Source organism: Acomys minous (assembly GCF_964271855.1).
Source record: "Acomys minous genome assembly, chromosome: 6".
Classification (NCBI taxonomy): domain Eukaryota; kingdom Metazoa; phylum Chordata; class Mammalia; order Rodentia; family Muridae; genus Acomys; species Acomys minous.
This window is the reverse complement of record NC_140487.1, coordinates 46156103-46181658: the sequence shown is the minus strand read 5'-3', so window position 1 is coordinate 46181658 and position 25556 is coordinate 46156103. Positions and strand designations below refer to the sequence as shown.

Below are 25556 nucleotides of genomic sequence, written 5' to 3'. Positions count from 1 at the left end.
GACTCCACTAAGACGCAGAGCACCGACTCTAACTAGCCAGACACCAAAGTGAGTGGCTCTCTAAAAACCTTGCTTAAAGTTGCCCTAAGCTAATCAAAGACTGATAATCTTATATTCAAGACTATTTGAACCAACAATACATTTGTTTTTCTTCATGGATGTCCCTGTTGGCACTTCTGGGGGGGTGGGTAGTTTGTCCTATTTTATAGGAACAATGCATCCTCTGTATTAATAACAAGATAAGCATTTGTCACATCCAGAAAACGAAGGAAGAAGACTGAGGGTGATTATTAAACTATGGGCTTATTAAAAATCACTTTGCTGTTCAAGAAGTAACCACAATGCCCAATCTTTTAATATGAAAATTCATTTAGACTCAGAAATTATTTCTAAAACACTATTATTTCTACATTTGAACACTATTAAATCCCTCCAACATTTAACTCAGTGGATAGATGATAGCTGTAAAATATGATTTAGATGAAGATCTCTATTGTAAAATTCCATCAGAAATGCTTTTGAACTGTAGGAAGGTAGGAAGAACTTAAGAGAAATAGACTAGGCCTCTCAACATTGTGACTCTGAAAACATGGCATTCTAAAAAAGCTGTCTATTGCCCAGACACTTGTTCGCCTCAGACTTGAAACCAGTCTGGAACCTCAGCGTTGAGAGTTGGCTCTGCATCCCATTTACCCAGGTACTCATCCAAGGCCTGTGGGTGTAGGGATGAGGCCGACCCTCAGGTGCTTCTGCATCTTCCTCCCCAGGGTGCGCTCTGCAGATCTCTGCCATCCCATCCTTGTTCACATGGATGTTCCCTAACCATGGGAGTCAACAGGTGGGACAGCAAGCACCTACTACTCTACTCGAAGCCAGAGCTTTTGGGTAGAAGTCCAAATCCCTCTTTTGTCGAGTATCAGTTCCTTCACCCAGAGTTTGTCCTGATTTGTGCCCTTTAGATCAGACTTGCTGCTACTGCAATACAAATATCTTATACCCAAGCGGTTCTATTGCATTCAAATGTCCAATTTCTCCAACTGGTGAGTCAGCGAGTTTTCTGCACTTTTATGGCAAATCCGACTACAAAAAAAAAAAATGTGAGGCTTCCTTTCTTACTATATTACATTTCCTTATGGGCAACTTATTTTTTTTCTCAATTGTATACTTTTTTTTTCCATCTCCTTAATTTTAGGATTAGAATCACCTAAAAAAGATATAGTTAAAAAGCAGACTTTTCTGAAAGGCACTTTGCTTTGTTAATTAAAAAGGGGGAAAAAAAAAGATGAAAAGGCTGACTTACCCATCACACAGCCAAGTTCCATTACTCTAGCTGAATAGCAAGTTATTGCTATTTCATAGTCAGATTTTTTTTTTGGTGAAATGCATTCTGGATTATGAATATAGTAACTAAAGGAGGTCTAAGGTCTTATGTGACAATGCAATGAGATTGCTAAAATCTGAGTCTTTTTATTCCTTAAATTAAATCCCATAGACAATCTAAGGCTTTTGAGCAGATACTATTTAATGGCTAAGAATGATAACTGTGATTACTATCTTAAGACGTTAGTAGATGTCCTTTCAATAATTACTTTAGCAGAGTACATATAAGCTCCCTTGGGTGGAAACCACTTCCCAGACAGTAACAAACAAGTAATTAAAGCTGCCACCCATCGTAGATTTGATAAGTGTCATCCAGTCCTATTAGCAAGTGGAGAGAACCTGTTGTGTGAGTGCTATAGTGCCAAGTGGTTGGATATAGATAGATGAGTCCATGCATGTTAGGGACTCCGGGTGTGTACTGCCACCAGCCTTTGTCTTTTCTCCATACTGAAATTCACGATACACAGGCTACCTCACAGCCTTTCCAAGATGGCAGAAGGCATCACACCCCCAATCCATGTCAGCCCCTTCAGTCCCTCTGCACCCCAAACCTTAATTGTTCTGGAGGCCAACTATGTGTGTCTTCTGAGATTCAGACCACCTCCACAGCAAAGCTTTGGACACTTTCCAATGTGCTAATTTTCAGAAATGTGAATGTTAAGCCAGAAGCAAACTGCTGAATCCTCTGTCCTTACCGATACCTGTCTACTGTTGCACTACCGTTCATGTCACATTTGGAATAATTAGGACTTTAGAACGTTTCAAGCACCTTGCTTCAGAGACCAAACAATTTTAATCAGGATCTTTTTCACATTGCAACTAAACCTCCAGATGACAATTTTGCCGTTGGAGACACAGGACACAGCAGAGTGTCTGCTCTACTGGCAGCCTCCCACTCCATCTATCCTCAGAGACCCTCGGGCTTTTCTCCATCTTATAGGGCTGCATAGCTGGCCTCTACCTACCACAGGGATAGACCCAGGGAAAAAGTACTCAGTCTTTCATTTCTTTCATCTAAATTCTCCAAGTTTCTATTTTTTATTCCCTCAGTAGTTTTCATTTGCAGTGTTACCAGTAAATTGATGGCAAAAACCATACAAATTTAAATACTCTCTGCATATCTGAAGTCTCTATCCTGACTCTCTACTTACAATTTAGGACTGGTACCTCATTTTTAACACTTTGCACATTCAATGAGAGTTCTTGGTAGTGGATAAGAGAAAGTGAATAAGGTTAACAAGACCATGCTGTCTTATACTGTCCACATGGCTGATTCCACTCTATCAGAAACCAAAACCTGGGCCTGGTTTTCTTAAGAAACTACACAGACTCGCATTTGGAATTACCAGTACATTTCAAAGGGCTGAAAATATCCATGATGTGATTAGAAAATAAATTTTTTTTCAAGACACCATCAATTCTCATTCATTTAAAACTAATTAAGCTTTTGGAGCAGCTGTGTTAGAAAAAGAAACAGATGTCACAAATCAAAACTGTCAGCGCCAGAGAAGAGATGAAAAATATTGCTTTTAATAAATATTTTGCCTGTCACAGATTTGAAATAATACAAGTAGAAGGCAGATGTTAATTTTTCAAATAGTTACATTATATTTTTAATTGGCACTACTAAAAAATAAAAACTAAGTAGCTACTGTAGTGAATAAGCTTAATTTTTAAAGCCAGACATCAATGTTCTTTCTTGAAACACAACAGATACATAGCTTAGAGACAATATATAACCTCTCTAAAGTTAAAAGATGAACAAGCTTCATCTTGCATATTTTCTCTACCAAAAGATTCATAAGAACAAGCCTTGTAGTGTGTGTGTGTGTGTGTGTGTGTGTGTGTGTGTGTGTGTGTGTATAGTTTATTTGCTATTTTTGAAGTTGCAACTATTTTTTTAGACCTGAATGAGCCACATACTAGGTAGACACATTTCTGAGAGCGAATATTCAACTCTTTTGAATAATTAAAGCTGGCTTTGAGATGAAGTTTGGAGCTTGCTTAGTACCTGCTTTAAGCACTTAAGTACATGTTTGTTCTTAGAAATAAAAACATGCTGGAATTAATTTGAAAATAGAGGTTACATGTCTGGCACATCTCACGCATCCTCTTCATGCCAGAAGTGGTGAATGAATAATGACATTGTCCATGTATCTTTCAGTTACTATTATTAAAAGGCTTCAATCACAGTTAATGACACATCTACTTGAAATGCCAGACACTAAACATCGAATACAGAAAGGTCTCACCTACAATGAGTCTAATGCATCTCTCAAATCAGCACAGGCCAGGTGAAAATACACAACCCAGCTCCTGACTGCAAAAATACAGAGGCAAGGAGCACACTTAGCCCTGCATGGCCGAGCATTCCCACACTCAGCCCCACATGGCCAAGCATTCCCACACTCAGCCCCACATGGCCAAGCATTCCCACACTCAGCCCCACATGGCTAAGCATTCCCACACTCAGCCCCACATGGCCAAGCATTCCCACACTCAGCCCTGCATGGCCAAGCATTCCCACACTCAGCCCTACATGGCCAAGCATTCCCACACTCAGCCCCACATGGCCAAGCATTCCCACACTCAGCCCCACATGGCCAAGCATTCCCACACTCAACCCTGCATGGCCAAGCATTCCCACACTCAGCCCTGCATGGCCAAGCATTCCCACACTCAGCCCTACATGGCCAAGCATTCCCACACTCAGCCCTACATGGCCAAGCATTCCCACACTTAGTCCCGTCTGCCTCTCTTATGGAAACACCATGTAAAAAACTGTTCATAAATGCAGAGAAAGCATTCTCACATGCTGAGCCTCCAGAGTTTGATGAAGCGTCCAGTAGCTCAATTACAATCAATATTTTAACTAGTTCATCCAGGTGCAGCATCACTATGTGATGTTTGCAAGTATTACTCTATAATAAAGACTTCTGCATGCCTGCTTAAACATGAGCATATATGCATAAACGCTAGTGAAGCCCAGTGCTCTAGAGTACCAGAGACAAACACGCTCCTGGAATCAGTCTCTGAACAAGCACCTACCACCAGCATGCCTCCTGGACGGTTTCCCTGAGCACTGTGCTGACCATACTCCTTTGCCAACAGATCCCCTCATTTCGCAGGACAGGCTGCCTGCTTGGGGAGGAGTTTTCCCTACATAGTCTGACTTTTCAGAGAGTTTGCAAAGTTGCAAGCAAAAAAAAGCAAACATTGGAAAAGTTAAATGAAAATACATGACATACGTAGCATCCATGGATACACATTCTTTGGGGGTATGGGATAACTTGAATTGTCATATCAATAAGACAGAAAAATATTCACTGAGAAGAGTATACGCTATGTGGATGAGATGTTTTCGTTGAGTACGTGAGGATTTAGTCTATTCAGGGCAATGGGAAAAGACCCAGAAAACATTTTCACAGTGGTAGACAAAAAGAAACATGAGGAGGCATGGGGAGAGGAAAAGAGGCTTGGGGAGCAATGGGAGACCACCAAGTGTGAAGTCTGAAATGTGTCGGGGGCAGCCGACGGTACAGCGTGGCTATGTTATAGGAAGCTAAGGCTGGACACAGGAAGCCCATCAATTGTATCCACTCATCAGTCCTATATTTAGTGTATACTTAGGGGTCACTCTCTGCAAGACACTGTTTCCATACAAAAGCATAGCAGTGTTTTAAAAAGTAGGGCACAGCACACCATTGAACCCAAAAGTCCTATCCTCAAAGGACTTACTACTGACAGAAGAAGACAGATGAATAAGCAAGATAGATTGGTAAAGAACTAGTCAATTACAAGGTAAATGCAGCAGAAAGAAAAAAAAAAAACTAAAACACAGGAGCAGGGACAGGAAAGCCAGGGTGGAGGGGGAATGCATTATTCCAAAGAAAGTAGTGGAGGAGGTCCTAGTGAGAAGGTTGTGTTGGAGGGAAATTGTAAAGGAACTAAGAAAGTGAGCCTTGTTGTGGTTCAAGGAAAGAGCAATCTTGATGTCAGGGACAGACAATGCAGATGCCCTGAAGTCAGAGTGTGGGAGGTGAGCTGAGGAGCTGTGGGGACAGAAATGGTGTGGGTAAAGAGCAGTTCCAAAAAGCAAGCATCCCTCCCAATGTGGTGTGGCGGGATACTGTAAGAATGTAGGATCTTACCCTGGAGTATTCTGAACGAAACACAAAGTTGGGTGCTACTCCAACAGGCCAGTTACCAGGTGCCAGCAAATTGCCAGCATGGTCCCACCCACCACCTTCTGCCATTATTTTAAGTAGAGTGTTTCAAGAGTATGGGACAGCACTACTGTGGCTGGCCATTTGGGGTTCAGTCAATGTGCTCTCAGAGAGTCTGCACCCTAGGATGCTCACAGCAATTTAGGAAGGTTGAGCTCAGAGGATGTCAGTCAATGGAAGGAAAGGGGACCAGTTAGAAAGCCTAATGCAGGGCAAGGAGAAGACTAGTTGGTAACGCCCCAGAAGCATAAGCCTACCAGGCCAAACTCAGTCATCTGAGCCCATGAGAAGGCAGAAAAAGAGAACTGCCTGAGAAAAGTCACCTTCTGACCTTTACACACACACACACACACACACACACACACACACGTGCTAAATTAAAAAAGGATGACTTCATGAAGGCGTACCCAATAGTTTTATGAGTTAAATATAGTCAGAGGAAAGATGGCAGAGATGGCAGACATATTTGTGAGGAGGATTAATTGAATATGAGTATGAGGGAGAAGAAGCCAAAACTGATTGAGTTTTGAAATCCACATGCAAAAGAAAAGTGAAAAACAGTGAGCAGAGGCGCTCTGAGGCCACTCTCCCTTCCCTTCAGCTGAGATCTCAGAAAGGAAGCATAGATTGAAGGGCGGGTGTCTGTTTGTCTTCCACTGCAAGCATGTCACGTGCATTCGTACCCAGTGGTACGGACCTATGAGTGTGCTGCAGAGTTCATGGTTTTAAATGGGGACTCCCTGGAGTCCTGAGGGCTTTTCTCATGATCTATGAGGGGCACGGTTGAGGGGAGGCCAACTGGGCTTCAGTCAGAGCTATTCTGATTGGATCCCTTCATATCCTGAACCTTCCTCTTAAGATATGCTCCACCATCAGGGAGCACAGTACTGAGGAGTGACAAACTCTATAGGGCACAGAGCTTTTAAATTCCTACCACCAATTAGGCTCTTCCGCTTTCATGTGGTTTTTGTCCTGTGTTGGACACTGCTCACAGCTGCGTCTTTGAAATGCTGCAAAACAAGACTCATCAATTACCCACATCAACTACACACAAATCAACCACCACATTTCCAGCTGGTGAAGATAGAACTAACCAAACTGTCCTTTGACATGGTGACAAGGACCCAAAACTTATGAGAAAGTCTTGAAAGTGATCCCGAATCTTCTGTGTCCTTAGCAAGAAAAACAGATAAAGTAGGCCTCCTAGGCAGGACGGTGGCACACACGCAGGAGGCACAGAGAGATGAATCCCTGTAACTTCCAGGGTAGTTTGGTCTCCACAGCAAGTTCCAGGACAGCCAGGGCTACATAGAGAGACCCTGTCTCAAAAACAAAACAGAAGGCAAACAAACAAAGAAGCAGACCTCCTTCCATGAGGCTCCTGAGAATCATGGAGCAGATAAACCTGATTCAACCTGAAGCTATTTCCAAATACAGACTTACCTTCCAAGAGGAACGAATTGAGGTTAACACAGGTACAAACGCCTGCCGTGCACAGTCAGCACACATTGACTATGTCAAGTCAAATGGCATTGACATTAACCATGTTTGGTTCAACAAAATTGCTTTGTGCTTTGAGACCCAAGTCTATTTCAACTTGAGAGTTCTGAAGGTACATGCGTAATGTAGTCAAGAACACTCAAAGAGATGAAAAGATCAGTCTGACCTATTCTCAGAGCTTCTTTGCTGGCAGCTGAGGAGGTGAGCACTCACGGGGGAGCACTCACTAAGGAGGTGCCATCAAAACCACCACTTGGGTTTCACTCAGAATGGCACTTGTTAACTTTCTCCTGTCATCACTGAAACCACTGCAATGGACCCCTTTAAGGAAATCAAAGATGACTTTCTAGTTCTAAGAAAAAGAAAATCATATATCCCAATGTGATCACGAAGCGGATAGTATGTATCCTTACAAATTTAGTGAACTTTTGTAAGCCTGCTTTTCAAGTTGTTTGAGAATATGTTTCCTTGCAATCTACTCTTGCCTCACATGAGGCACACACATATGTATAATCTTCTTCCCTATAGACTCTATAGTATAGAGGAAAGTAGTACATGAGTTGTGTGCACACATTGCCTGGAAGGGTATGTGTATCCAAATCACAATTTTAAGATTTTGTAACATAGGCCCTCCTCTAGGATTTCAAGGGTGGCAAAAAATAACCCACTGTCTTCAGGAAACATTATCTGCTCATAACTGCCTATAAACCCAGCTCCAGGGCATCTGATGCCCTCCCCTGCCCTCTGTGGGCACACATGCATAGGCACACATTCCCAAAGAACACAGAAGTAATAAAAACAAATGACAAAAATAACAAAACTGAGAGACTGAAAAGTCAAGTAACTTGACTAAGGTCATAAATTAACAAGTGAGCCAAGCATATTTCACATCTACATCTCTTACATCCAAAGCCATATCCTTCCCACCTTCTCCAAGACCAGCAAGAGATGAAAGGGAATACGTGATTCTTTTACCTACATGCACATTCTCCAAGGAGCTCTGTCCATTATGAAGACCCATGAGAGTCAGCTGGTCGATAGTAAATATATATATTATATATAGAGAGATATGCTATTATTAGAAAATAGAACATTACACAAGATGAATATAAGTGTAACTGATTTCAAGAAGTCCCTGCCAGATTAGCTCATGTGCCAGAAAACCTATCCTAGTCACAGGACAGCAAACCTATCTCCCATATCACAAGACAGCAAACCTATACCCCCTATTCCCAGGCCAGCAAAACTATCCCCATCATCACAGGGATAAGTTCAGCAACACTTGTGCCTTCGTCTATCTTAGTGCCCTCTAATGGAAACGTTAGAAAAACCAACCTTTATGTCATGTACTCTCTGGCACCCACATCACAGTCCATCTTTATAGCGTCTTATTGGAGCCACGGCTGCAGGTCACCCAAACTCATTCTTCCAGCTCTCTTACACACATTTCTCAGGTAAGGCCCATCAAGACTTTAACTTTGTCTGTGGTACCTATGGTACACTAGCTAACAGCAAGGAGCTTAGGTGAGGCCATTCCTAAATGCAGGTCATGCTAGGCAGTTGCCAAAGAGTGTGTGAGTGTGTGAGCTGAGGAAGTGAGTTTTGACGATTACAAATACAGAGGGAGACTAAACAAACACTGAACAAAAAGAAAATGGAAACAAATGACTAAAAAGTAGGAGCTAACTCCAGAACCTGTGCCCAAGAGACTCCATATCTAGAGATATTGGAATACCTATGCTTACTGATGCTGTTCATGACAGCAAAGAAATGGGATCAACACTAATGGCCATCAACAGACAAATAGGTAATGAAAATGTGGCACCTATACACAAAAGAGATTTTTCTGCTTTAAAGAAAAAACGAACTCGTGAAATATGCAGGAAAATGAATGTAGCTAGAAACTCATAAGTGACATAACCCAGACTCAGAGAGACAAATAGTGACTGTTTTCTCTCACGGATGGGTCCTAGCTTCTATTAGTATTTATGTTGCTTATGTGGGACTGAGTGTGGGCTGAGGTGAGAATGCTAGAAAGGGTTCCATGAGAGGGACAAAGGAGGCTTTAAGCTGTGAAAGTAAGAAAGGTGAGAGAACACATGTGATGTGGAAATTGTCAGGGGGACTGTGAGTGGGGGTATGTAGTGGACACATGAGGTCACAGAGGAGGAGGAGGAAGAAGAGGAGGGTAGGGCAGAATCCATCAAAATGAAGGATGTATAAAATGCTATAAGGAAATCTGTTGCTTTGTATAGCAATTAAAAATAAGTAAATAAAAGCAGGCTATAGAAAATAGGGCCATGGCTTAAAAAGAAGAAGAAGAAGAAGAAGAAGAAGAAGAAGAAGAAGGAGGAGGAGGAGGAGGAGGAGGAGGAGGAGGAGGAGGAGGAGGAGGAGTCTTGTAGAGATGTACAGAGAAGATGCAGAAGAACTGATCTGCTGATGGATTTGATACCTATTATATACTTTGTGAGTGCACTACACATACACAGAGGTGAACACACACACACACACACACATACACACACACACACCCCACCACCACCACCACCACCACCACCACCACCATCACCAGCAGCAGCAGGCACTCAGATATGAGACTACTACTATTACAGAGCTATTTTATTTTAAGGGGTTTCATGTCTGTGCACAACTCCAGCACGAGGTAAAGGATGTTGTGCTCCACAAAACTGACACAGCAGATTACAAGGAATTTAGAGATAGGAGAGAAGACGACTTGCTCTTCCAGATCTCGCTTTCCTGGAAAACAGCATGACATCCAGAAAAAAAAATGATGTCTGCTTCGTACCTAAAAATAGCCCACACTGCTTCAGAATTCGAAGGAAGGCCAGGGCTCCTTTCACTGGGTTGACAAAATACTGGTGGGGAAGATGATTTTGGCAGCTGGCCTTAAAAGCTGAATATAATGTCCGCATGTGCAGCACAGAGGGAGACCTTTTTAAGAAAAGGGAAACGGATGAGCCAAGCCACAGAAGAGGAAAGCACATCTCACACTCAGGACGAAAGTAGCTTGGCGGGAACATATGGCCTGTAAAGAGCAGTAAGGACAGAAAATGACACAACTATAGAAACCTAAGTGAGCCACCCACCCACCGTTTGCATTGCATCCCTTTTACAACCCAGGCCATATCCAAACAGCTGTGAGTATCAGAATCATGGCGATGTTTACAGTCTGCTGGGGAAGACAGACACGTCAACAGGCAATGACAATAAATTGTGAGGCGTGCAATCACAGAAGACATAAAACGTGATTTGCAACCCAGAACAGAGCTCGGCAAAGCTCCCAAGAGGATCCGACTCCAAATTAAACCAGAGAGATCACTGCGAGTTCCCCCAGGCAAAGGAAATAGGGACCCTTCAGACTGAGTGGCCAGCATCTGTTCCCAGCACTGAAGCAAGGAAAGCCAAACCGGAAAGAGATGGAATAGGAAAGAGTTAAGAGTTGCTGGAAGCAGTTGAAAAGAGCTGGGCATAGAAGGCTTGTGCAATTAGGGCACGGTCTCTGTTTTGGGATATGACCAAGCGTCAAAGGAACACAAGGCAGAGGAAGCTGATAATCAGAAGGGCCATAGCTAAAGCCCCGATACCTACCCACTCCTTAAGATGATGCATAGCTTGTTGAATCCAAGAGGCGAGGCCTTTAGCGGTGGTAATGTCCACTCGAGTGGAATTTACAGTGACGATAGCAGTACACAGTTCTGTCATTAAGGAGTTAAAGTTTTTGGACCAATTTTTTGTAAGATAACTTGACATTTGTAAGTAGGACTGATTGGTACAGGATAATGAGGAGAGACTATTGAGAGAGCCATTAAACACAAGCCAAATAAAGGGTGGCCACATACACACAGGTGTGGGGGAGAAACCAATATTCCTGTCTCCGGCAGAGAGTCTTGTGGAGTTTTCAAATACTTTTATATTGTTCCAAGGAAAGGAGGCATTGTCTGCTGTTGAGCATATTTTTGGAAGAAAGATTTTTAATCTAAATATTGTCCCACAGACAGGCAAGCCTTGACAGTGTTGAACCAGAATGACGGTGTCATAGCCTTATTTGTTAGTCTTTCTAACTGAGCCTATGTAAAGGATGCCCGGAGGCCATATGTTCGAACCGATTTTGTCAGGCTTTTAAGCTCTTTAAAATCTAAGGGCTCATGGTATCTTTGATTATTGGCATCCTCAAACACTGGGAAGGCGACACGAGCCTGTTTCCAAACCTCTGGGCACGGAGAATTAGAATTCCCCTGTGGTGCTGATAAAGGGGAAGTGTCTGTATAAGGCGGCGGTGCCAGTTCCGAGGCACGCCAAGATGGCGGATTATCTTGTTTGGGCGCGGCCTCTTCCGCCTTTTTTTTTTTCCTCTTACCCTCTTTGTGCTGTTTTTGTGTGAGCGACTCCATTTTTAGCATGAGTCTCTCAAGCTTTTTTTTCCATTTTTTCTATATTTTTTACCATCTTTTGAGCTAGTCTCCCTATCAGAATCCCCGTCTGTCAATAAATCATTTAAGTCAGGATACAGACGTCTCTCTTTCTTTTTTCCTCTCTCACTGGAGGCCTTTTTGGACCTGCTCTCTTTTAATTGTTCTAACGCCTCAGATGATTCCTCCACAGTCTGACAACACCTTTTATCTTTTAAACAGCTGTGAATGAGTTTTCAAAGGGAGCGTACTCCTCCTTTAAGACTCCGCTGTTCCCAAGCGAAGTCTAGGTCTCTCCCTAACTTGTCCCAGCAACTTATATTTAAGTGCCCAGAGATTGTAAACCATGGTGCAATTATATCTACCTTTTCAAGAAAGGTCTTTATAACTTTCTCTTTTATTTCCAAGCCTTTAGTTTTCAGCAGCCCTTTTAGAGTCGCCTTGATCAGACATGACGAAGAATTTCCCATTTTTAAAGGGTCTCCGAACGTCCCCCGCTTTACCGTGGACTGAAAAACTTGTCTCAACCCGAGAACCTTCCCCCGCTTTACCGCGGACTGAAAAACTTGTCTCAACAACCTGAGAACCTTTACACTCAGGTCCTAATTTACTGGACACTTACCGATCCGATCGTCCTGTAGATCAGGAGTTCTGAAGTCTAACGTACCGAGGACTTTCTCCCCGTACGGGCCACCACTTGTCGGCACCACACCGTCCAGCGGAAATAAGACACCAACAACCAGACTTCTTCTCAAGATCTTTACTCAGGATTAAGCTTAGTGGGAATGGCCTCGAAGAAGGGAAGGGCCAAGCTTAAGTACAACTCAAGGGCCAATCAGCTCATGCCAGGTGCCACCTCCTCATAGGTCTGCGTCAGAGCAGGACTGCTCGTCATCAGATCACCAGTTACCCTTGCACAGCCTTTTGCCATATAAGGACTTGTTTATCTTAGAGAGCGCTCGCCGTCAGGATGGCCGAAACCTGCGCCTTGTTAAGGCGCGGCACCTCGCAGCTCTCCACAGTGGAGGATTCAGCTGGCCTAATGATGGCATAATCTGTATAGATAAGAGTTTTTCAATCATCTACGGCAGCCTTCTTGTATAGGCAGAGAAGGCAGAGCTGATGGACTATCTGGGGGTTGTTGCTTTAATACAACTATGCAAAAGTAACAGGGAGACGATTCTAAGTGACACTAAACTAAAATCAACATTCAACATCCTGTTCAATACGATGTGACGTACAGAGAGAGGCCACATTAAAGGAAATAAATAACACTATCTGCCAGTAAAATATGCCCCTTCACTCCTGGAAAACCTCAGTGGCTTCGCCTAATAAAGTATTTTTCAATCACACAAAATTCACAACAACCAGAGGATCGTCTTTTATACGATGATTCAAAACCCAAATTCCAAAGTGCACACCAGTAGTCAGGAGGTTGAGGCAAGAGAGTTGTGAGTCAAAGGACAATCTAGGTGATACAGTGAGAATGTGTTCGTGTTTGTGCTGCAGGGATGGGGGAGGAAGGAGAGAGGGGAGCAGAGGAGGAGAGGAAAAGAGAAGGGAACATAAAAGGGAAAGAGGAAAAGAAAATAAAGAAAAAGAGTGTGGGGTGTCTTTTGGTCTCATTTAGGACTGAACTCTCCACGGTCTCTTGTTCTTTGCACCTTGACCAAGGTTGAGCCTCTGCGTTAATCTCCATCTCCAAAGAAGATTCTCTGATGAGCTACAAAAACAAAAAACAAAAAACAAAAACAAACAAACAAACAAAAAAGCACTGAGTGAGCATCTATGGCACACCCCTCCCCCAGAGGCTCAGGAGTCATCATGGGAGAGGAGGCAGGAAGACTAAGAGCCAGAGACGGTGGGAGACCAGTTACACACATGAACTCACAGAGGTTGTGACAGTATTCTCAAGACCTACACAAGGTCACCCTGCTGTCAACTGACAGCTGCTGAAGGGAAACCGTTTTGTTTGTTTGTTTGTTTGTTTGTTTTGTTTTGTTTTGTCAGTAGTGTGATGCTGCTAGCTCAACTCTGCTTCAGTGGAAAGCCACTGGTCCAGGAGTACATGGACAGCACAAACTGGACCTGATAGGTTTTGTTTTGTTTTTTTTAAGACAAAAGTTGGGTGAGTAAGGGAGGATGAGTAGGGGAACTGACAGGACCAAAGTACATTGAGTGAAGTTCCCAAAGGGCTAATTTTAAGAATGAAAAAACGAAAGGCCTTCTAGACACATCAGGGCTGGTACACATGTGAATTCACAGGGGCCTGCACCACATGTGATCCTAAAGCTGAGAGAAGTGGACACACACTCATCCCTAACCCAGAAGCCATCTCTAACTGATAACCACTTGTAAATGAAAAATTAATTTCCTGCAAGTAGTCTCACTGGGGAAACAAACCACTGTTAAGGACAGAACCCTTTGTCCATCCATAGGCGGCCAGCACAAAATGAATTCAGTGGCACCTTCAGAGGTGCTTGGTCTCATAATGTTAAGTCGTCTTTCTACCTTATGGATCCTTTGCCTAAATATTACTACTTCCTGTTCTGTGTTTTGATGAGATTCCTGAGTGTGTGGACATCTGTGTCTCTGCAACTGTATGTGCTTCTTGTGCTTTTTCTTTGGCTCTTTTTCTTGCTTGGTTGTTTTGTCATATTCCAACTTACTTGTTTTTAATTTTATTATTTTATTGTATTGTTGTTCCTTAGATGCCTCTTTGTTTTCTAAGAAGAGACCGAAAGAAAACGGATCCAGATGGGAGGGAAAGTGGGGAAAGAAAGTGGAAGAATGTGAAGTGAGGGGAAATCATAATATAATGTGTGAAAAAACTATTTTCAATAAAAGAAAAATAGAAAAGAAGGAATGGAAAGGCAGGAAGATAGCCCAGTGGTAGAGCACTTGCCTCGCGTCACAAGGCCCCGGAGTTCAGCTGTAGGCCCCTCCCCTAAAATGGACCCCTGCTTTTATTCTGATCTACAAATTTGGAGCTAGCTTTTTGATATCCAGTGGTTGGTAAGGTAGTAAAAATACACTAAGGATTATGGGGGAGAAAAGCGGAAAACTTCGGGACTATTTAGGCGAATCACACCTAAAGTAATGCAAGGCATGTCCTCCTGTGTTCTGCTGGCTTGTTCCATGGCCAATCAAAGCAGCTTTGTTAAGCATCTGGCCTGACCTCCATGAAGGATGAGGGATGCCAGAAAGCTTTACAACTATCTAAGTATAAGCAGGCTTTTCCAAAGATGTCAGGAAAATGAAAAGAAAAGCATATTGGGAGAAAATAACTGGTGCTGGATCAGATATGATAAACTTGGGTCTATCTGAGGTCAGAATTAAGGAAAAAAATAAAGCCAGCAGCCAAGGTAAGGCTGGTTCCAGCCAGTACACCCCAAGTGCACACCATCTTCTTTCTCAGATTGTGTTTCCCCTTGTACGGCTCCCAAACAGAATGTATCACTTCCCTACGTCTTGTTCTTTTTCCTCCTTCCGGTGCATGTTTGCAGGTTGGGCTCAGAGGCTGTCCCTGCTTCATTACTCTGGTACAAAAGGGTTCTTATTACCTTGAGGAGAGTGAATCTTTCATTGACTAGCAGAGTCTATTATGGCTGCTGGCGTAGCTGTAGGAAGGTGAGTTCCATACGGAGATTCAAGGCAGGAAGTCTGCAGGACCACAGGCTGGGTGAAAAGTTTGAGAATTGAGAAAAAGACAAACTTTGGCTTGAGGCATATCATATTTGTTATGAAAGTAAAATTCCCGGGGGTGGGGTGGGAGGATTTAAACAACAAAGTCTTGAAAACATAAAAATAAAGATTCTGACTAAAAAATTTAGAACTGAAATCTCCAGATAAGTCAACAAGAGCCTCAGTTCACCACACAAACAGGAAGTGTATGAGGGGTGAGTGTGTTGGTTTATTTAATTGCCTCACAGTGTGTATGTACATCAAAAGGTCACATACACCAGCCTAGGAAAGTCTATTGGTCAAACATCACAACTCCATTCAGTCATTCTTTGATTTGTCTTGTTTTCATTACATAATCTAATACGTTGATGTGCTTCTAGAATGTGGCATACCCCACATCACACACTCACGCACAGCATAAGGATACAAAAATCGGGTTTCCTGCGATGCATTGACAATGTGTCTCACCTAGGCCCCCATGTGGTGGTTCTGGGGAGTAATGTGCTGCCCCCATGTGTCAACTGTGTAAGCCTAGGCACGTTACCCCAGTCTCTCTTTCATTTCCCTCATCTGTATAGTGGAAATGGTGATAACACATACCAGATAACACTGCTGACAGCATTAATTTCTCAATCAATGTCAAGCCCTTAGCTCATGTCTCTGTTCACTGTAGTCTCCAAGTCGTGTTATAATAGCACTTCCATTGAACACAGTGCATGTGTCAGTGAAAATATAGATCCTAGAAGAGTGAGAAGTACAGAAAAAAATGATTTTTTTAATCTTTGAGGCCCATCATAAAAAGTCTTTTTGGGAGTAGTATACAAATCAAAACACAGGTATTAGGCACCCTGTTACTTAGCAATTGTAAATACTCACAAAACTACAATGTTAAATTATGTTAAAGGACGTTTGGACTTAAGATAAATTGGGGGAAGTGTAAATTGTGCTCCTGTGGGTTCAAAGGCAGACTTTGCAGTGTGTGCATTAGATCAAGGGGACGTCTGCTCTGTTACTGGGTTGTGCTTTATCTTAAATGGAAGCAGAAGTTTGAGAATGCCAGCCACATTCTCCAATGGCATATCAGCGAAGCAAGCCTGTTTATGCAAATGGTAACAGACTAACATCAGACTGAAGGGGTTATTTTAAAAGCCTTTCTTATTTCTTATTAAAAAAAAAAAAAGACTGCTTTGCTGGGCTCTAGCCTATGGCCCATGTCTGCTAGGCAAGTATTCACCACTAGGCTGTATCCCAACCTGCTTTTTACTTTTTGAGTGATGGAGAGTTGCTATGCTTTCCAGGTTATGGACTCTATAGCCCAGTCTGGATTGTACTTGCGATGCTCCTGTCTTATTCCCTCCAATTAGCTGGATCACCATCCTGTGCTACAGTTAAAGAAATTTTTAAATTTTAAGGTGAATTGGCAAAGACACACGTTGCCCTTCCTGTATTGTTGTGATGCCTGCTGTCATTTGTATAGCCAGATGGTGGCGCTATGGTTCCATATGTTGAAATTTTAGCTTTATTTTGTTTTCAACAAGTGATAACTTTTTTTTTTTACTGTTTTTCTTTTGAAAGAAAAAAAAACAATGATTTAAAACCTGTTCGATTTTACCATTAGTAACAGATAAACTGGGTGCTTGAGTGCTTGGTCATTTACAATAGTCTATTTAAAACTTAATGCCTTTGTGGGCCCCCAGAGGTGGGTTACAGGATCAATTCAAAGCCACATGTCTTGCCTGCCTTTGGTTGGCTGTATCTAGCACTCTCATGTACTCTGTTGGTGTTAGTGAGTCACTGTCTTCTTTTAATCTGACATTACAAAACGATGATGATGGTCTTGGCCCACTGGTGTGGTGGGCTATTTTCTTTCTGACCCACATCATTTGCAACATCCCTTTTATTTCCAGGCAGAAGGAAACTCATGCTGCATGACCCTGATGCTATAAGGGAAGGCTCCCAGGGGCACATGCTAAGTATTCAGGTTCTTACATCCGAGAGCAATGCAGTAGACCAGGGACCCATGTGGGAAATAGACATAGAGGCAGCTTGCTCAGAAAGGAAGACCTCTCCCAAGAATAGGAGGATGAGTAGAGCTAGACTCAGGGTCACTTACAAGGGCCACATCCAAGGCACCACCTGCTCTTCTACATGGAGCCACATCTACCCCAAGCAGCTGGAGAGCTGAGGGAAAAGCCACCAAAGTAAAGAACCCCACAGCGCTGGAAGCACAGCATGTGTCTCTCTCAGTTTTGAATAGCTTGAGCTTTTCTTGAACATGCTCAGTTTGTTGTATGAAGCACAGGTGGTCAAGGACTCCCAGTCTTTCTGTGCCGACTGGCTGGTTTTGTTCTTGTTTTGAGACAGCAGCATCTCAGTATGTGGCCCTGGCTGTCCCGGAACTCACTATGTAGAAAAAAATGGCCTCAAACTCAAGAGATCTGCTTGCCTCTGCCTCCCAAGGGCTGAGATAAAAGGCGTGCACCACCACACCCAGTGCTAACTGAGTTCTTTCTATGTTAATCATGATGTTGCCTTTTGCAGTGTGTATTCTCCTGCCACACTTCCCCATCTTTAAAACTAGCAGGGGCTGGTGTTGTAATCCCAGCACTCAGGAGATAGACACAGGAGAATTACAAGTTTTGAGGCCAGATTTGGCTACGCATTGAATTTGGAGCCAGCCTGTAGCATCTGAGACCCTGTCTCAAATCCCACATCCTCAAAATTAGGGCGTCCTGAGTCAAAAGACCTGTTAATACACTGCAGGTAGAAACTGAAGCTCGGGAGGGAGTCGTCACAAGAAGCAAGGTGCAAATTTTGCTCTATACAACCAGGTCACTTGTGACCCCTCTGCAGCCTCTCACCTGGCCAAGTTGCCCCAGTGGAGGATGAGTAGAGCTAGACTCAGGGTCACTTACAAGGGCCACATCCAAGGCACCACCTGCTCTTCTACATGGAGCCACATCTACCCCAAGCAGGCTCTTCCCAGCCATGTCCTTCAGGTGCATAGCCTCACTCTTCTAGGTGAACTCCGAACCCATGTGTAAGAATTTTAGCTTTAGCTTTCTATACCCACTATGCTCCCCACCCCATGGAAAGCAGTTTCTCCTCTAAATAAAAGTTGACTTACACTATGCCTTGCAGATAGAGAGTTTAATCGTAAGCTAGCTTCATAACTGAGATTTCTGAATTGGACTTACTAAAAGCCAATGAATAGGAAAGTGTGTTCCCCATGCAGGGCTGAGCATCAGCTTGCCTTGGTGTGTACAGGAAGCCACTCCTAGGCCCCATGTTATGGAACAATAAGTGAATAAACAACACACGTGCTTAACAGTGAGCGCAGACCTTTAGCAAACTTCTGTTCTTGAAGGATGCCTGATTCATCTTGCCCTAACTCCATTTTGTCGGGCGACTCCCATCCCTCCTACACCGGAGTTGATCTTGGATACGAGATAATACTGTTCCACACAGTTCTATGGGAACTCCATTTGATGACTCTCAGTCCCGAACCCACTCCCGTCTCTCTCAATTATTTTTCAAAATCATATATTGAGCTATTCTTAAGCACAGTGACTTGTGAGGCCCCTTCCCAGATTCCACTCTTCCTCTTATGCCTTTCCTGAGAATGAGATGCCAAAAGGATAAAACCAGGCCTCAAGGTTTTAAACATCTCCTGAGACATGAGAGAGAGGGGATGGAGAGAGAGAGAGAGAGAGAGAGAGAGAGAGAGAGAGAGAGAGAGAGAGAGAAGTAAATGATATCGTCTTTGAGATCTGCTTCTCCCTGTATATTATAGCATTTTCCTTCAGATTTAAGTCAAAAAAGAAAGATGAAATGGCGAAGGGCCTTTTATCACTTAAGCGGTTACAATCCTGAACTGTTGTGGCAGTCTCTTTGAAAATGAATACTTTCTTATTTCTTCTCTAGGAAACAAAATAAAGCAGGATTTACCTGACTGCAGATTTCCTTTAGTGGAGCTGTGGACAAGATAGATAACAATTTATTTCCACCGTGAGCGTTCCTCCAAACTACAAAAATCACACTCACAGCGGTGCTACCAGGGTGTCCCTCCTCGGCGGCATAAATGATAGGTCGCTTTGAGATGGCAGGGGCAGTCTGCAGAGTTTTATTTCCAGGGAGACAGGGCAGGATTTGCTGCTATGCAGACTGAATAATGTTGGAAGCCAACATCATGTCACATTTTGTGTGCACTTTCCAAAGATTAATCCAAGCGTTACAAATGGGACACAGACTGCCATTGTCCCAGGGACACTTTAATAACCCACACCTACAATATTCAACCTGTTGTTTGCACAGGGACAACTTTGGGACACAAAAACCCACCAGAACGACTCAGAGAAGGAGGCGCGGAAAGGCAGAGCCTCAGGCGCCAGCATCTCCCCCATCCCAGCCTTCATGGCAAATGAGTCTGTTCAGAGTTCATTTATGCCTGAGGGTGGGGGTCGCCGCCTGCTTTCTTCAAAGCCTCCCTAGAAGAGGCGCTTGAATGTGCAGCTTGCCCACTCGCTCTCTCACTTGGGCGGCACTCCGGCGGCGGTGGCAGGGTTTTCCAACTGCAGGTGATTTGTGCTTCGTTTTGCATAAAAACAGCTCAGACGAAGTAATTCTGGTCCTCTCCGAGTAAATCGAGCCACTGTCTCTTTGACTGCGCTCCCCAGCCCCTCCTCCCCTCCCTTAGCGTGCTCGCATCTGCTGTTCTATGATCTTCCTCCCGAATGAGAGGCTCTCCGGAGAGAGCCACAGGATCAGAGGACTGAGCGCCAGATGAGAGGAACTCACAGTTGCTGGGCTCTAATCCATCATCTTCAAGTCCTTGCATACAGCGCTCAAGATCAACACCCTACTTACCTTCTCCAACCCCTGACAGCCAGGCAGGTCAGAAGGAAAGCAGCCCCACGCTGAGGCTCAGGAGGGCATTAAGCTGCTATTCATGGGAAAGGTAGTTTTGTTTTTTTTTTTTGTTTGTTTTTTTTTTGGTCATAAACAGAAAAATAGTTGGAGAACTACAGCTGTCATCATTTAATTTTAGATATATGTGATGGTATCATAAACATAACTTGTGTCATTTCATAAAACATTACTGTCACAATAGATAATAGCTAGATTGTAAGAGGTGGGAGCACCCAAAACCCAGATGGAAAGAATAAGATAAGCCTGGAAAATGCTTCTTTGATTCGCCATGTTATAGCTGTTTGTATATTCTACTTACAAAAGGAAGCAATACAAATCACTTTCACTTTTTAAAATATGTGTTTACCGTGTGCGCGAGCACGCGCAACCTGTATGTGAGGGTCAGAGGACTACTTCCGGAAATTAGTTCTCTCCTGTCATAGAGGTTCCTGGGACTGAACTAAAGTTCTCAGGTTTTATAGCAAGCACATTTTCCCACTGAACCATCTTCCTGGCCCTTAATTTGACCTTAATGATAAGTTCACAATATATGAACAAGAGACAAAAAACATAACTGTACCCATTTTGCTAAAGGGCACATACCTGCAACTTAACACTCAAGCTTGAAACTGACTTAAATAAGACCAGTGTATTCATCACGATGCAAAGCCCCACATTTACTTGACTGCTCAGTAAAACAAACAAACAAACAAACAAACAACCCCATTTCATTAGGTTTCCCATAGTACGTTTCATTTGACACAATACTTTCATTTTTTATCACCGCTCCTACTATTCGGTAAGTATAGGCTGATTATTTTATACATATAATTTACTTTGATATGAAAGTGGTGTCATTAAGTCGGGGATAAGCACGTGATGCTTGTTGTTAAGAGCTGCCGGTAGAGGTAAGCTGACAACAGGTGGGGCAAGGTCAGCATGAGCCGATCCCGGAATTCAGCTGGTATCAGAAAGAGCTCAGAGAGCAAGATGAAGAACCCAAGTGTGTCTTCCACTCCAGGGCTCACAGAACTGCTGCAAGGGCCAGTTAGCCGCATTTAGTTCCTCGGAGCCCAGAATTCGTTCTCTAAGTTCACGTGGTTGTTGGGATGCAGTTGCACGCAGGGGTGTGACAGGTGTCTGCCTGTTTGCCAACCTGCTTTCCTACAGCTCCTTCCTGAGTCATTCCCATGGTAACCACCCCCCTTCCCCCTCCCCTCCCCCCTTCTCTGCCCTGCCCTCCCCTCCCCGCCGCCAGGGCTTCTGAAAGGGCTAAGGTGCCTCTGGGTGCTCCCAATCAGGTCAGGCCCACTCACATACTCTGACGTTTGATTGACTGCATTAACATGTCTCATTTCAATTTTTTAAAAATTTACCTATGTGTATTCAGTGTGTGTGTGTGTGTGTGTGTGTGTGTGTGTGTGTGTGTGTTTAGAAGATATTCATTAGAATTCAATATTGTGCACAGGAGAGCTGGAGAGGCAGAAATACCAGAGAGAAACTGAGAGCATTGGAAGGACAAGTGAAAAACTTTTTCCTTAAAAAATATAACACAAAATGGTGGGAGGGGTTATTGGTTTTGGGCAGATGGCACTTGGTGAAAGGAGACAGAGGGAAGGTCACAGATTTTCAGAGGGATGATCTGGGGATCCCAGACTTTCCAAATTGATCCTATTTCCACTAAATGAGCAGAAGTGGCAAAACCATTAGAGTTGAAAGCAACACTCCCTCATCCTGGGGCAATGAGCTCAGTGGGGTGCTAGAGTGGATGCCCATGCAGAAGCAAGTCCTACATCAGCAGCTGTGTGTAAACTGCAGCATCTTGGCCCAAATTCAATAGGTGTGCAAGGTGATAGCAACTGTAGTAGTGGCCAAGAGTGTGCGCCACATACACATCTCAGTCCACATTGAAGACAGGCAACAATAGCATAGTATGGAGCACGTGCGCACCCACTGTGTGCTAGGGCACCCACTGTGTACTATCACCACAGTCTACCTTCATGAACCCTCATCCTAGCATGATTACTATGGTATAAATTGCCGACAACACGTGTATCTGTTTCTAGATTTTTGTTTTGTTTGTTTTTCAAGACAGTGTTTTTCTGTGTAGCCTAGGCTGTCCTGGACTCACTTTGATATACATGTAGCAAAGCTTTTCTACATTTTAGAGATTTCAGTCTCTCGTTATCTGTTCAGTTGTCATATGCCTCTCCAGATCTCCTATGCACAATATTGAATTCTAGAGACACCTAATAAATATCTTCTAAACACACACACATTGAATACACATAGGGAAAATTTTAAAAATTGAAATGAGCCATGTTAATGCAGTCAATCAAATGTCAGAGTACGTGAGTGGGTCTGTGAGTAAGACCAGCGGTTCTCAACTCTTGGTGGTAGAGTGATTCTCTCACAGGGGTCACCTAAGACCATCAGCAAACAAGGATTTTACATTACTATCTATAATGGTAGCAAAGTTACAGTTATGAAGTAGAATTGAATATAATTTTATGGTTGGGGGGGTCACTAAAACATGTATTAAAAGGGTCTCAGCATAAGGAAGGCTGAGAACCGCTGACCTAGACCAAGGCTGAAGACCTGGGTTTGATCACACAGCCAGTGTGTGTTTCATGCTGTTCCGGTGGAGGTCGGCTACACCAGGAACCTGAGTGGCATATGTGCATCCTACTCCTGAGAAATGGGTGGCCTTGAGCGCACACACGGTCTTAGAGACCAGTCCTGCATCTCTCACATGTTACCTGCTTTCTACATTGCTAGCTCTATTAATTCCCGCCGTGCAGTGATGTTGTGGCTGTACAGATGGTTATAAATGTTCACCTTAAATAAGACATTGCAATGTGGTGGTAGAAGCGAGACAGCAAGGGTGTTGTCTGTGCAGCTTTATGCTGATTATTCCAGCCACAAACTCCCCAGGACTGTCTTCCTTATCAAAGAAAGATTGGAATTGTTGGCCCTCGGAGTCCCAAAAAGGAGGTCACGACCTCAAAAGTCAAACTAACCCACTGTCTTCATTTTAGAAAATCTCTAGATAATACTCAGTCAGATTTACTAGGGCTCAGAGAATGGAGCTAAAAATCAAAGAATAAAAAATATTCAATTGAGTAAGTAGCTTTAAAGAATAGACAGAAACAAAGCCTTGGAAGATACCTAATAACTAAAATGTTACATAATTCAACTGTTGCTTATTCTAATTCCTAAAATCTGCTGGGTTTTGTTTTTGTTTTGTTGTTGTTACTATTGTTGGTTTGGTTCGATTTGGTTTTTTTGGTAAACCTTAATCAGCAGAGTAACCGTCTGTACTAGTTAGCTGGATGTCTTATCTCAAGTGTATCCTCTGACTTGTTTTGTAAATAAATGTTTAACATAAAATGTTAAATTCTGAAAGTTTATTTCTAATCTGGTTACTATTTTTAAGAGAAAAGTATCTGAATATATTCATAGCTGTCTTTTTCCCCTAAGCAATTCATGTTGGCATAGCTATGTCTATAATACTTAGTTGTTATTCAATAAGCTTTCACTGTGTGGTTCTGGCTGGCCTGAAACTCTGTGTAGACCAAGCTGGCTTTGAACTCATAGATATCTGTGTTCTTCTGCCTCCCAAATTCTGGGATTAAAGAAATGCAGCACCACACCCTGCTAAAGCTCTAATATTTTTTAGTAGAACAATAAGGAAATCTGATTTTAGCTATTGGTAAGGTCAAACCTTCTAGACATGGAAGCCACCAGTCCATTTTGAAAGCCTGACTGTCTCTTGAATTTTCCCTATTTTTAAAAGTAGGGGGAGGGGAGTAAGGGGAAAATGGGAGGGAGGGAGGAATGGGAGGATACAAGGGATGGGATAACAATTGAGATGTAATATGAATAAATTAATAAAATATATTTAAAAAATAAAATTATTAACTAAAAAAAATAGGAACAACAGGTTTGTGTTCAAATAGAGATCAGGTGTTGTTCCTATATATGCCAACTCATGATGAGATCTTGAAGGCTAAAGATAGCATCCCCACAGGAAAGAGGGACAGGAACCCACCACTCACCGCAAGATGGGTTTCTAGTACAAATGTACAATCTGCTTTGGATCAGGATGGTACAGAAAGCCATGATCCTCCCTCACCTGGGAGGCACTGAAACTGCTTTCCCACAACCCGAGCTTTCACTGGTGTTTATGAGCCAGGATGAGAGACCTGCACTGACGCAGTAAACCATTGCCACAACACCGAGGAGCACTACGGTGTCTGACACGTGCCTGTGCATCTGATCAATTTAAGCTCAAACACTTCGGAAACATCTAGTTTCAGCAATGTGTGACCATGAGGAATGAAATGGGATGAATTCATGATGCAGCTGAGACAGAGATGTGTGTTTCTGTGGCGCCCCTCTCTGCGTCTGCGCTGTTGAAGATGTGGATTTTGTTTAAGCAAAATGACCCCTATAGAATTTTTCAGGTGACAGTGAATTTCAGGAGTCTACTACTGTTAGAAGTTGTTTGCATGCTGTGAAGGATGTCCCATGCTAGGGTCAGTCCACTAGAGATGACTCAGCAGTGCAGCGAAGGTCTTAGGATGCCCTGTAGTCAAGAAGAGCACGTGGAGTCATTGCCAATTTCTTACAAGAATTACTCCAGACTTTTTTTTTCTAAAAAGACATATTCTGCCTATCTTTGAAAAATTGGATCAGTTTCTCTTTCTTTATCCATATATATTAGTAAGTAGATATATATGTATGTATGTATGTGTATAATTCAAAATATATGACGATCATCTATTTATTTATCACGTAAGCATGAAATAAGTTGAGAATACAAAGTTAACACAGCATTGCTACTAAAATTTGCTTGTCCTCAGTAATGTTGATTGTGTGTTGATGAGCATGAGCTCAGTGTCCAGACAAAATTAAAGGAAGCGTCCATCGTACCAATGGATTGCCAAGTCAAGTTTGCTTTTCTAGTTATTTTGCTGTTGCTGTTGTTTTAATTAAAGGTCTCCTTTAAATACCTGGGAAAACTAAAGTTAACTAAAAACCTTAGTCTTAGCTTTAGGGTGGATACATTTTTGTGGGTATAAACTTAAAATGCACTGTTATGCCTTATCTTCTGCTTTGTTTTGTTCTTTTGGTTTTCAGTTACAAGTTCTAATTCAGTGACATAGTCCTGAAAGATTTGTCACGTAAAAGATATGTGAGTAAACGCAGACATTTTAAGTAACTGTAATGCCTTTATTAAATGCTTTATCTTCTGCAATAGAAGTGCTCCTCATGGATGTGAAAGAATTAACATCTCCTCCCCCTCCCCTCCCCCTCCCTCCTCCCCCTCCCCCTCCTCCTCCTTGCTAGTTTTTCTGTATAATGTAGACAGTGCTCCTAACAGTAGAGCTGCAATACTTCTGCCTCATCCCTCTCGCCTTTC

General features: G+C 42.9%; 1 protein-coding gene across 1 annotated transcript in view; it reads left to right on the top strand.

The window, feature by feature from the left end:
* The window catches only part of GRID2 (glutamate ionotropic receptor delta type subunit 2), a 1382318-nt gene that overhangs the window by 1349115 nt on the left and 7647 nt on the right, over nt 1–25556 (top strand). The gene's annotated exons all lie outside the window — the stretch shown is intronic.